We start from the raw sequence: 13,663 nt of genomic DNA, 5'->3' as shown, positions 1-13,663 counted from the left end.
AACAACAAATGCCTTTGCAGTCATATCAGCTTCCAATAAAGGTTAGAAAGAGTGCCTGTAAATACCTATGGTCTTTGAGAGGTTTCCAGGTAGTTCTCTGAATCACCAATAGTGCTGTGTGTTCAGATGAAGGAAAGAAGTTTGAATAATTATACACAGGATTATTCTCCCACTAAAATAATTTAGTTTCAGAAAATCAGTTCAACTATAATCTCTGCTTCCTTGTGTTTTTGTTCCTTCCAATACTGGCATTGGTCCAAGTTCCTGGAAACCTTCAATAACCTTCCATTTGTTCCTCTGCCCTCCACATGTCTGAAGATATGTAGCCACAAAGTGATTAGATAAGAATAGAATTGGAAAAGAACATTAATTCAGAGCAATTTGATGGTTTATACTAGGTAAGGATAGGCAACAGAGGTGACATGTAGAAGTTTGTTGTCTGAGTTTGAACTTCTTCTTAAAGACTCAGAAGCTCAGAAGCTCACTGATATTGACCAGGGGTTGGTGAAAACTATACAGAGTTGCCATTACTTTCAACAGGAATCAGTCCTCTGTTGCTGCCATTATAACTATTTATTAAACTACTGTTTTTTGTGTATGTGCTTGTACTGGGGCTTGGCCTGGGTGCTGCCCCTCAGCAATTTTACTCAAGGCTGGTGTTCTATCACAGTGAAGCTCACAGCTCCATTTCTGGTTGTGTGTGTGTGTGTGTGTGTGTGTGTGTGTGTGTGTGTGTGTGTGTGTGTGTGTGTGTCTGTGTGTGTGTGTGTGTGTGTGTGTGTGTGTGTGTCTTTAATTGGAAATAACAGTATCATGAACTTTTCCTGCTGAGGCTAGCTTCAAACTGCAATTCTCAGTTGTCAGCTTCCTGAGTAGCTAAGATTAGAGGCATGAGCTACTGGTGCCTGGCTGACTACTGTGTTTTTAAAAGAGTAGTTGAATAGCCTAATATTTGACAGGGGCCAAAGGATCAAACTCTTGGTTGGATTGCCTGATCACCTTCTGTATACAAGCAAGGTACTTAACCTCTTTGACTAAGCAAAATGGTTATTAAAGTATGTGTAGCTTATGATGTCATGTAGAATTAATAGAACAAGGTATGCAAAGTTTCTGGCACAGCAAAAGCTCTGTATGTGTTTCTATTATTATTTCAAAAGAATTATTTACTAAAAATTACACATTTATTACAAATTCTGTTGTCTAATTCCCTATGGATAGTTTTAAAATTATAGAAAGAGTAGGCGCTTCCAGGGACAAAAAGGTGATACACACAGGAACTTAATGGATTTTTGACAAGATGAAAAACCAACTCAGTGGCTTTCAAGCATTGCTATGGTAATCCAACATCTGTGGCAGTACAGGATGCAGGGTAGTGGTAGTTCCTTGACCTAAGTCATATGTTCCTTATACAAAAATTGGTTTAAAATGAATGATTACCATAGATTTAAAAATCGTCAATAGAAATCAATTAAAACGAGTCCAGTAGCACATTAAATAGACCATAGATCATGATTCTATACTTGGGATGAAGGGTAAAAATACTAATCATATCGCTTTAGTAGAACAAGGAATAAACAACACATAATTATTTCCACAGCTACAGAAAAAGCATTTGATGTAACTCAATTCCTTTTCATGCTAAAAACTGTCAATAAATTATGGATAGAAAAAATGAACCTCAATAGTAGGACCTTCATGGTACCATAGTCAATGGTTAAAAAGAATGCTTTTTCTCTAAGATCAGGAACAAAACAAGGACAGTCATGTTCACTATTTCTCAAAAGGCTGAGATCTGAGGATTGTGGTTTGAAGCTACATTTAGCAATAATATTCATGAGAATTTCTTTGGTGGGGGGGGAGGGGGTGGTCATTTGTGGGTCTTGAACTCAGGACCTGAGCGCTGTCTCTGAGCTCTTTCACTCAAGGCTAGCACTCTCCCACTTTGAGCCACAGCTCCACTTCCATGTTCACTATTTCTATTCAACATAGTACTGGAAATCCTAGCCAGAGTAATTAGGCAGAGGGGAAAAAAAAACCCCATCCAACTAGGAAAGGAAGAATAGACTTGTCAGGACATAATCTTATATATAGAAAATCCTAAGACCCCCATTAAAATCCTGTTAGAACTAAAGAACAAATTTAATAAAGTGGCAAGATATTAAATTAGCATGCAGAAATTGGTTATATTTCTGTACACTAATAATAAGCTATCTGAAAGAGAAATTAGGGAAGCAATCTCATTTACAATGGAACCAAAAATATAAAATACCTACGAGTGAACTTAACAGAGGTAAAAGACTTGGATGATGAAAACTACAAAATCGTGATGAAAGTAAAAAGGAACAGATAAATAGAAATCTCAATATTGTTAAAAATGTCCCTACTATGGAAAACATTTTACTTATCCAGTGTAATCCTTAGCAAAACTCCAATGGTATTTTACAAAAATGATGATAATTCTACTATTCATATAGAACTATCATATACCATTAGTAGCTAGATAACCCTTGAGAAAGAATAAATCTGGAGGCATCCAGGGATCTCATTTTAAAATATAAGACAAAGCTAAAGTAATTAAAACAGTATTGTACTGACATAAACATAGATATACACAACAATGGAATAGGACAGCGATCCTCAAAATAAATCCATATATATTCGACAAGGTGCTAAGGACACAGAAGGAAAAAAATGTCTTTTTTGTGGTGCTGGGGATTGAAGCAGGGTCTTGTGAATGATAAATAAGCATTCTTTTAATCTGTATTTTGTTTCCAAAATAGGATTTTACTTTTATTTATTAGTGTACTTTAATGGTGCAAAGGGGTTTTGATATTTCCATATATATATATATATATATGCAATATACTTTGATCAAATTCATTTCCTCTATTACTCTTTATTATCTTCTGTGCTCTATTAAAGCAATATTAATGGGTTTTATTGTTCTATTTTCACATATGCATGTGAAGTACTTTGAGCACACTCACCTACACAGCAAGGAGAAGGTGATGGGAGTTAAGTATGAATCACCCTTTTGAGTCCCACTGCTTCCCACCCCCCAAACCAGTCCCATAGTATTATTATTTTTTGATATCCAGATTCACTATTCCATAGTTTGTCTATTGTGAGTAGTGCCATGATACATGCATGTGCAGATATCTTGGATTGGGATAGAGGACTTATATGGTGTTGCTATTTTCCATATTTTGAGGAGCCAACATAATAGTTTCCATAGTAGATACACTAGTGTACATCCCCACCTACAGTGTATAAGGGTCCTTTTCCCCCTACAATCTCACCAGCATTTGTTGGGGATTGTTTTTTGATGATTGCTATTCTGACTGGAGTGAGAAGGAATCTTTTTAATGTAATTTTGATTTGCATTTCCTTCATGACTGGGAATGTTAAAGCATTGCTTCATATATATCTTATGAAAATTGTCTGAACTGTCCAATTTATTTCCATTTATCAGTGGGGATGCTTTTGCTATTTGAGGTCTTTTGTGCTGCCAAATGAATTTTAGCATTGAGTTTTCTATTGCTGTGAAAAAGAACATTAGATTGTACCAATCATAACAAAATGGAAAGACTTGGAAAAAATTTTATTAAGTGAAGTAAGCCAGATACAGAGAATCAAAGGTTGCATGGTTTCCCTCATTTGTGGTATAGAATATACCTGTGAATATTTATAAGTAAACATGCTGGGTGGTACGCAAGTGGTTACAAATAATTAACTGAAGCATAACAGACTCTATAGAGAGCACAAATAGTAAAATATTTTAAAAAGACTAGGTCAAAGCCCAACAAAAGTGACTTTTTCCCTTTTCATATAAGTAGAGTAGATCTCAAAGGAATGGATATATATGTATACCTATAAGGAATATCATGATTATGGCAATGCTTTAAGAAGAGAATAAGCTAGGCTTAACCCAACTCCAATAATAGAAGATTGATTAAGTAAATGAAATGAAATGATACATTTATATAATGTGTCTCTACCTCCCTATGTATGGGTAATGGGGCATCAATTTACTAATCATTGAAGTGTTGGGTAAAGACCAAGTGAGTGTTCATGTCACATTTTTAAAGATGAACTGTTCACACATGAACGATTAAGCAGAATATTAAAGACCAACCTCCTTTTCTATCTGCATGATTGATCTACAGAAAAACAACATTTATATTACTCACAAAGCTCTCTTCTATTTTGTGATGTCATTAAACGCTTGATTAACACCAGCTTTCATACCTGTCTCCATATAACGCCTCCCTGTTTAGTAAATTGATTAAAAAACACCAGGCATACCACTACAAAATCAGCAAAGTTCCTTGGGGTCAGGTGAATATCCAGAGAATCTGAATTAAGACATGGGAAAGTGAACTAAAAATCTCACTCAGATGAGTTCCTGCTATAGCAATTGGGATCTGGCTAACAAATGGGTACAGTACAGGGATATCTGTGTCCATTTCCTATTTTTTCTAATGCTCCAGAGGCAGACAGGGCAATCTTGGGTTTTAAAGTGTATCTTGTATTCAGTTCATTTCTACTGAGTGCAACACCTTCTCGGACTTGCCACTTTCTCTTTTGGCTGTTAGAAATTTGATCCTGCTTGAGGTGCCATCAGGTATTTTGTCTATTTTTTTAATAGAGTCTTCCAGTTTCCTCTGGGCCATTATTTTCTCCTGAAGCAGAGTTTTGCTGCCAGCCATTAATATTTAATGTGACTAGAAGCTTGCACAAACCCATTTGAGATGCACATGCTTTAAGTGGCAAAGCTGTTATTTAACGACCTCAGGTGGGTACACAATTCAATGTAGCTGTGAGAGAAGGTGACCTCCTGGTTACTCTAGCTCTGTGTCTACATGAATATAACTGAAACCTCTTGCCATTTCTGAAAATATCCATACGGGAGGTTTGTAGGATTTCTTTTGACATCATAAAGATAACTAATGATTTCTATAAAACTGGGAAAGAATGAAAAGTTGTACATATGGTAAATATCTATTATAGCAATGCTACAAGAAGGGAACAAGCTAGGCATAACCCAACTCTAATACCAGAGGATTAAGTAGATGAAGTGATACATTTATATGATGAGACACTGTACATAGTAAGAATGTTTTTGTAGCTTTATATTTACTGACATGGAAAAATGACAGGACACATTAATAAGTGAAAGAAAATCAAGCTATGAAACAATGTGTACAAGTTTACTCAATAATTTTTACCAAACAATAGATACCATAGCAAAAAGGTCAGTAAAGCTACATAACTAATGCTAATTTGGGAGTCTCTCTGGGTATTATAGTATTGTGATTATGAGCGATTCTTTTAACATCCTTATTCATTTTACTTTTTATGTTTTATTTATTTTTATTGTGAAAATACCATACAGAGGGGTTACAATTGCATGCACAAAAGTAATGAGTAAATTTCTTTTCTTTTTTGGGGGGTGGGAGTCCGGTCGTGGGGCCTGAACTCTGGGCCTGGGCTCTGTCCCTCAGCTCTTCAGCTCAAGGCTAGCACTTTACCACTTGAGCCACAGCGCCACTTCCAGCTTTTTTCTTTTCCCTTAAGTGGTGCTGAGGAATCGAACCCAGGGCCTCATGTATGCAAGGCAAGCGCTCTACTACTGAGCCACCTTCCCAGCCCCATGAGTAAATTTCTTATCAAGCATTGTTGCCTCCTCCTTAGTTTTCCCTTCCCATCCCTTCCCATCTCCGTCCCCCTCACCCGCACGCCCCTGAGCATCCCCCTATTCCACCCCCTGACGCCAAAGTTGTAAAGTTCATTTTTCGACATAAAGTCTTGTACATCTCATTGTTGCAATGGGTCCACCTGTATCCCTATTTAAACAATTTGTTTTTTCCCTTCCCCTCCACAAATTATAACAACATCAAATACAGTGAAAACTGGGGTTATACCGTGGGGGAGGGACATACAAAGCAACAAAGAAATCACCTTATAAATGTGTTAGAAACAATAGAAAGAAAGAAAAACCATTTGAGTCCTTATCTTGGGGTTCATTTCACCTAACATCAACTTATCTGTTTCTGCTTGTCTCAGACATATACTAGTTATTGCAAATAAGGGAAACCATGGGACCTATGTTTCTTTGGGCCTGGCTTACTTCACTTAATATAATTTTTTCCAAGTCTTTCCATTTCCTAACAAATGGGGCAATATCATTCTTTCTGATGGAGGCATAGAATTCCATTGTGTTTATATACCACATTTTCTTGATCCATTCATCTACTGAGGGGCATCTGGGTTGGTTCCATATCTTAGCTATGGTAAATAATGCTGCAATAAACATAGTTATGCTGGTAGCTTTAGTATGGTCTTGTTTGTGATCATTTGGGTAAATGCCCAAAAGTGGGATTGCTGGGTGGTAGGGGAGCTCTATGTGGAGTCTTTAGAGGAACCTCCATACTGCCTGCCAAAGTGGTTGAACAAGTATACACTCCCACCAACAATGCAGTAAGGTTCCCTTCTGTCCACATCCCCTCCAGCATCTGTTGTTATTAGAGTTCTTGATTATAGCCATTCTAACTGGGGTGAGGTGGTATCTCAATGTTGTTTTGATTTGCATTTCTTTTATGGCTAGCGAGGTTGAGCATTTCTTCATGTGTCTATTGGCCATCCTTCTTTCCTCTTCAGAGAAGTTTCTCTTTAAGGCTTTAGCCCACTTATTTATTGGGCAGTTGTTTCTTTGAGGATTTGTTGTTGGGGGATTTAATTTTTTGAGTTCCAGGTATATTTTAGATATGAGACCTTTGTCCATTGTATGGCTAGTGAAGATCTCCCAATCCGTGGGCTTTCTATTGATCTTGCTAGCTATGTCCTTTGCCAGACCTATAGCCATCTAATCTTCCATAAGGGAGCTAAAAAAATAGAATGGAAGAAAGAAAGCCTCTTCAGTAAATGGTGCTGACAAAATTGGTTAATCACCTGTAGAAAGCTAGATCCTTATATATTACCCTGCACTAGAAGCAACTCCAAATGGATCAAAGACCTTGGAGTGAAAGCAGGCACTCTGAAAACATTACAGGATGGAATAGGAGAAACCCTTGGTCTCCTTGGCACAGGCTGAAATTTTCATAATAGAGACCTAGAAACACAACAAATCAAAGAAAGATTGAACAAATGGGATTGCATATATTTATTTTTTGAGAAAAGTTCCACCATGTAGCTTAACATGGTCTTGAACACACAATCCTCTTGCTTTAGCTTTTTGACTGCTGGGATTAGAGGCATACACCACCATGACCTTTTGTTCTCTTTTTTCACTTTCTACACATTTAAAAAGAATGCACAACAGTTCTTTTGCTAGGAAACACCATAGGATTATAGCTATAAAAACTGAAAAGTAGGTTTATTTGAAATTGCAATCCAATCTTTTAATTTCCATTCAAGCCCAAATTTTTAACCTAGAGAAGAGGGTGGTGAACTTTTACTTAAAGGTCCAGATCACAAGTATTTTAGGCATTGTAGCCCATTTAGTCTCTGCTGAAATGATTTTTTTTCTTTTTTTGGGGGGGGGTCCGGTCATGGGGCCTGAACTCTGGGCCTGGGAGCTGTCCCTCAGCTCTTCAGCTCAAGGCTAGCGCTCTACCACTTGAGCCACAGTGCCACTTCCGGCTTTTTTTTCTGCTTATGTGGTGCTGAGCAATCGAACTCAGGACCTCGAGCATGCAAGGCAAGCGCTCTACCAGTGAGCCACCTTCCCAGCCCATCTGCTGAAATGATTTTATTCTTCTCTTGTAGTTCTAAAGCAGCCAGAGACAAAATGAAAAAAATGTGCTTGTCTTAATAAAACTTTATAAAGGCAGGGAATGATCCAGACTTCCCTCATACCCTGTAGACTACTGATCCATCTAAAGAACTAAATAGAAGAGGCTGATGGTCCAGGTGCCATGAGAATTAAGCTGGTTTCCTTTGCATTGTTGGAATAGTATTAGTTGCTGCTCTTCAGAGTCATAGCCAAAGTGACTTGGAGACTTCATTGGTAGGCCTCATTTATTGGCTACTTGGGATGAGAATTTTCTTACTCTCCACTGGAGACATGCTTTATCTAGGCGATCTCTTCTATCAAAGTAATTCCTAGCTCTGCTGTAGATAAAGCTATGGTGACAGAAGCCATAATGACTCAAAAGGATTGAAGAATTCCCAGTGTACCCAGAGTGACCTAAGCTAAAATGAATCAGTGCTTCCTGTATCCTATGACAATGGAGACACTCCTTAATCCACTTTTCTGAAGAGATGGATTATAGTTATCTACAGGAAAGCTTTTAAGAAGTCTTAAAATGCAAGATTACAGCCTAAGTTAGGGCTTTAAAACAATTATTTTGTTAGTAAATACTGGATTATGCAATGTAAGGGATTTTATTATAACATTTTCATACATCATATAGATTGCTCATGTTTATATGCTGTATTTCTCTTTCTTATCTTTCTTACTCCTTCTTCCTGTCTCAATCCGTCCAACTCCTTAGGCATCCCCCTTTCATTTTCATCATCTTGGATTTCATACCCTATAAAAAACCTCCACAAAGGAAAAAAAATCCCTATACTCATCTTATTTTACTTAACATGGTAATCTCTAGATAGATCAATTTTCCAGCAAATGACCTAATTTCACTCTTCTTAATGGCACTGTAAAAAATCTATTGTGTATATATACCACATTTCCTTTATCCATTAATCTATCGATGGATGGTTCTATAAATTGGCTATGGCTAATGACTTTTTAAAGACATATAGCTGGAGAAAGTGGCTGGACATTCGAGTAATGGACAACATACCTGATTGCCAGAACAGTAGTGGAACAAAGTTAACTGTGAATTTACTTCATTTCTTTATCTTTGCCTTAAGTTACAATCAATGGTGCAGTTTCTTAACGGACCTGTTTAATTTGTAAGGTGTATTTCCTACCCTTTTTATTCATTTGAAACATTTTTAGCACATCTTAATTGCATAAAGGGGATTCTGTGTAATCTTTGCATACATATATTATACTCTATGTAATCAAATTTGCCAGTATAATACTCTTTCTTACCAAACTCCATTAAGTATTTTAAATAGGCTTCATTATTCTATTTCCATACATGTATATGGAATACTTCAATTATATTCAACTCATTTCATCGTTTCCTTTCACCCTTCCAGTAGATTCTACCCCCAAACACTCTCCCACCTGATTTATGCTTCTGTCATACATTTTTCTAACTATAGATAATACATATCAGAGAACATGTAACATTAATCTTTATATTTCTGGATAATGCTGTCTAATATTATTTACAGTTGTTTTCTCTCTTCAGTGTGAGAAAGTTTAAACTACTGCATTTAAATTATGACATTCAGACACATGTATACAACACATGCATACATACATGCACATACATACATATGTAATGCTTCCAAATGACATAGCTCTCTGATTACTTCAATACTGTCATTTAAAAATATTTTTTATGTTCATTAAACTTTTTGGTAGTGTTGGGATTTGCACTTAAGGTTGTGTGTTTGCTAAGCACTCTACCCCTTGAGCCATGTTTCCCACTGTAATATTAAATCACATTTACTATTCTACTCACTTGAAGGTTATCACTTAAAAATTAAATGTATTAGGTCCAGAATTCATGGAACCAGAATCCACTACTCAGGCTATGAGGCTAGAGCAGAGACAGATTTCTTCAATTTCTAACCTGGGATTTTCTGTCACACAGAACCAAGATTTGCTAATAGAATGTGAGGACTTGCAGGCAGCTTAGGCCAACTAGGGGTAGCCCATATGGGTGAAAAATGGGATAATAAGGGCCAAAGAAAGGGAAACACGACAAGGTGTTTCAGAAATCAGGACTAGGTCTTCAAAAGAATAAAAAAAAGTTCAAAGGATAATGTTTTCAGGTTCTAAAGAGGCTATTAATTTGGAGTCAGGATTTAGTGAAGTAAATGTGATATAAGGCTATAGAGAAAATTAGAGAGGGAACACACTCATGCTGTTTAGTACTATGTTTTCTATTTGATAGAGGCAGATGAAATAATTTGTTCATGGTCCTCATCAGTTAACTAAAAATGTAAATTCATACTTTCAGTTTCTACTACAATGTTACATGCCAGCATGCCATCCAATTGTTGTGAAGCTGGTGCCTATTCATTTACCTGAAGATTTAAACAACCTAGAAATATAATATGTAGGTATGAAATGAGTGCCTGACTGCTGTGTGGAGATGGTAAATCATTTAAAGTGTGTAAACCGATTGCTCTAAAACTTGAAAGTGCCAGATTCTGAATTAATGGGGCCAAGACATTCCATTTGTTCCTGACCTGTGCATGAAAGGCATCCTTTCCATTTTAAAGAATGACACCAAACTCACTATGACTATTTAAAGCCATTTTAAATGTGTAATTTTGGTGAACTGATGTAGAGGAAAGCATAGTAAACAGGAAGTATGAAGGGAGAGTATGGGATACTTGGTTTCCAGTATCAGCTCTGCCATTAAATTTACTGTATGATCCTGACTAAGTCACTTCCTTTTTCTGGCTATTAGCTCCTTGGTTTGTCAGGTGCAGGGATTGGACTGCACAAACTCTAAGGGATCTTTTACCTATAATATTTTATGATTCTATAATAACTGGTGGGTTTTCTCTCCTGACATTTATTTACCAGGGCCATTCTGCCATCCACACAATTCAAGTTTTTGGCAAATTACAGCTGGTCTTAAGTAAAATCTCTCCCTTGAAGAGGAGAAAAGAACAGGATGTTTGTGTTGGAATGGCTCATGTCAGGTATGACCTTTTTAATTCAGAGCAGCTCTCTAGTGGTTCATTAACTCACCCCAAGCGCAGCACAGCAAGCAAATACTATTACAAAAGGCCCCAACTGTGCAGTCAGAGAGAGCTGCCCTATTGCCTAGTGAAAACAAAGTGGTTTTCTCTTTGTGCCCACGTTGGTCAATTTTTAGATCAGGAACATATGATTCTATCGCTGAAGGAATTCTGGCCATCTCACAGAAATCCTGAGCCAAGTCTCACACTTGCTTCGAGGACTAAACTGGGGTAGCTTTCCACAGGAAGTGATAGAATTTCTTTGAAATAACTGATAACAGTGCTTCTCTTTTCTAGACAATTAAAATTCTCAGACAATATTTTTACAAATTACAAGCCTATTTTATGTGATGTTTTTACACTTTATAGACATGTGGTGATATTTTCTCATTTACATTTTTGTAAAGATTCACTGAAGTTAGGAAAATTGGCATTAGTATCTCTATTTTTCCAGAGAAGGAATCTTAGATCAAATAAAGTCAATAAATTGTAAAAAATTAAATTGTTCAGAGTTATTAACTCACAATAAGTGGTATGGCTGAAAGTAGAACCAAAGCCTTGACTGGTTCAGCTAATTTACCAATATACTTTTCCAGCTATCCTGTTAAACTAAATTTTTAGAATTTGTCAGGAGTGCAAGTTAAAGACCAGAGACTTTAGTACTGGTTTTATATATTGAAAAGCAATTTTACACACTTCTGAAGACATGACAAAGGGTTAATTTCTCTAAATGGGATCAGTGGCTAAGAGGATTATTTGAAAAAATACATACTATCCAATGACTCCAGTTGGTCCTTATAAATCGACAAGAGTTAAAGCAAATATTTATTGTACATCTACATAGCTGACTCTGTGCAAGCATTACAGACATTTACAAAAACACAAAATGTGGTTTCTGTTCTCAAAGAGATTCATAAGTACTAAATAATGTATAATGAAGTACTAAATAGTCACAAGAACAGTCACAAGAATAAAAGCAATAATGTTATGGGGAAATAGAAATTAATTGCCTTATGTTTTTTTTTTCCAGAGCTGAGGACGGAACTCAGAGTCTTGAACTTGCTAAGCAAGTGCTCTTCTACCAAGCTAAATTCCCAACCCAGAAAGAAATTAGGGAGAGAAGTACTTGAGGAAGAAACAGACTTGGATTAACATTAAAGAGATGAGTGAATTTAATTGGCAGAGTGGAGGAAGAGGGTAATTCCAGATGAGAGGGCAAGCCAAAGGTGCTAATAGTAATATGAGCTAAAGCAAAGGGCAAGTATACATGTGATTTCACATCTGTAAAGATACTGATGTGAATGGAAAATAGGTGAGGGGGGCATTCCGGTAGAGCTTGAGTGTTTACCTTGAGTGTTCAGGCAGAAGGTGTCTGTTTCCCTTTCCAAGTGTTCTGTTTACTCATGGAGATAAAATAGTATTGAAGGTAAGCATAACAAGATTTCACAGATTAGACTCACATGAGACAGATCTGGGCTTGAGTTCAGGTTTACCAGTTACACCATGCATAACTTTGGGTCATTTAACCTCTTAGAGATTAGTTGATTTCTTGAACCTACAGACCTATAGCCATCTAATCTTCGATAAGGGAGCTAAAAAATAGAATGGAAGAAAGACAGCCTCTTCAGTAAATGGTGCTGGCAAAATTGGTTAACTACTTGTAGAAAGCTAAAGCTAGATCCTTCTATATCACCCTGCACCAGAATCAACTCCAAATGGATCAAAGACCTCGGAATCAAAGCAGACACTCTGAAAACATTACAGGATGGAATAGTAGAAACCCTAGGTGTCCTTGGTGCAGGCCGAAATTTTCTTAATAGAGACCCGGAAACACAACAAATCAAAGAAAGGTTGGACAAATGGGATTGTATGAAGTTGCAGAGCTTCTGCATGGCAAAGGACATAGCTAGCAAGATCAATAGAAAGCCCACGGATTGGGAGAAGATCTTCACTAGCCATACAACAGACAAGGGTCTCATATCTAAAATATACCTGGAACTCAAAATATTAAATCCCCCAACAACAAATCCTCAAAGAAACAACTGCCCAATAAATAAGTGGGCTAAAGACTTAAAGAGAAACTTCTCTGAAGAAGAAAGAAGGATGGCCAATAGACACATGAAGAAATGCTCAACCTCCCTAGCCATAAAAGAAATGTGAATCAAACAACATTGAGATACCACCTCACTCCAGTTAGAATGGCAAAAATCAAGAACTCTAACAACAACAGATGCTGGAGGGGATGTGGACAGAAGGGAACCTTACTGCATTGTTGGTGGGAGTGTAAACTTGTTCAACCACTTTGGAAAGTAGTATGGAGGTACCTCAAAAGACTTCACATAGAGCTCCCCTATGAACCAGGAATCCCACTTTTGGGCATTTACCCAAATGTTTACAAACAAGACCACACTAAAGCTACCAGCACAACTATATTTACTGCAGCATTATTTACCATAGCTAAGATATGGAACCAACCCAGATGCCCCACAGTAGATGAATGGATCATGAAAATGTGGTATATATACACAAAGGAATTCTATGCCTCCATCAGAAAGAATGATATTGCACCATTTGTTAGGAAATGGAAAGACTTGGAAAAAATTATATTAAGTGAAGTAAGTCAAGCCCAAAGAAACATAGTTCCCATGGTTTCCCTTATTTGCAATATCTAGTATATGTATGAGTCAAGCAGAAAAGGTCAGATAATGTGATGTTAGGAAAATGAACCTTTAGATATGTATTTTAATGTTTTTTTTTCTTTCAGGCATTTGTTTCTAATGCATTTATAAGATTATTTCTTTGTTGCTTTGTATGTCCCTCCCCCACAGTA

At 36.9% G+C, this 13,663-nt stretch overlaps 1 protein-coding gene across 6 annotated transcripts in view; it reads right to left on the bottom strand.

The window, feature by feature from the left end:
• The window catches only part of Enox2 (ecto-NOX disulfide-thiol exchanger 2), a 325,263-nt gene that overhangs the window by 118,250 nt on the left and 193,350 nt on the right, over positions 1-13,663 (bottom strand). The window lies entirely within an intron of this gene.

Source organism: Dipodomys merriami, unplaced genomic scaffold, assembly GCF_024711535.1.
Source record: "Dipodomys merriami isolate MVZ:Mamm:240054 unplaced genomic scaffold, mDipMer1.0.p SCAF_3, whole genome shotgun sequence".
NCBI lineage: Eukaryota > Metazoa > Chordata > Mammalia > Rodentia > Heteromyidae > Dipodomys > Dipodomys merriami.
The sequence above is the reverse complement of the archived record's forward strand: the minus strand, read 5'-3'. Positions and strand labels throughout refer to the sequence as shown.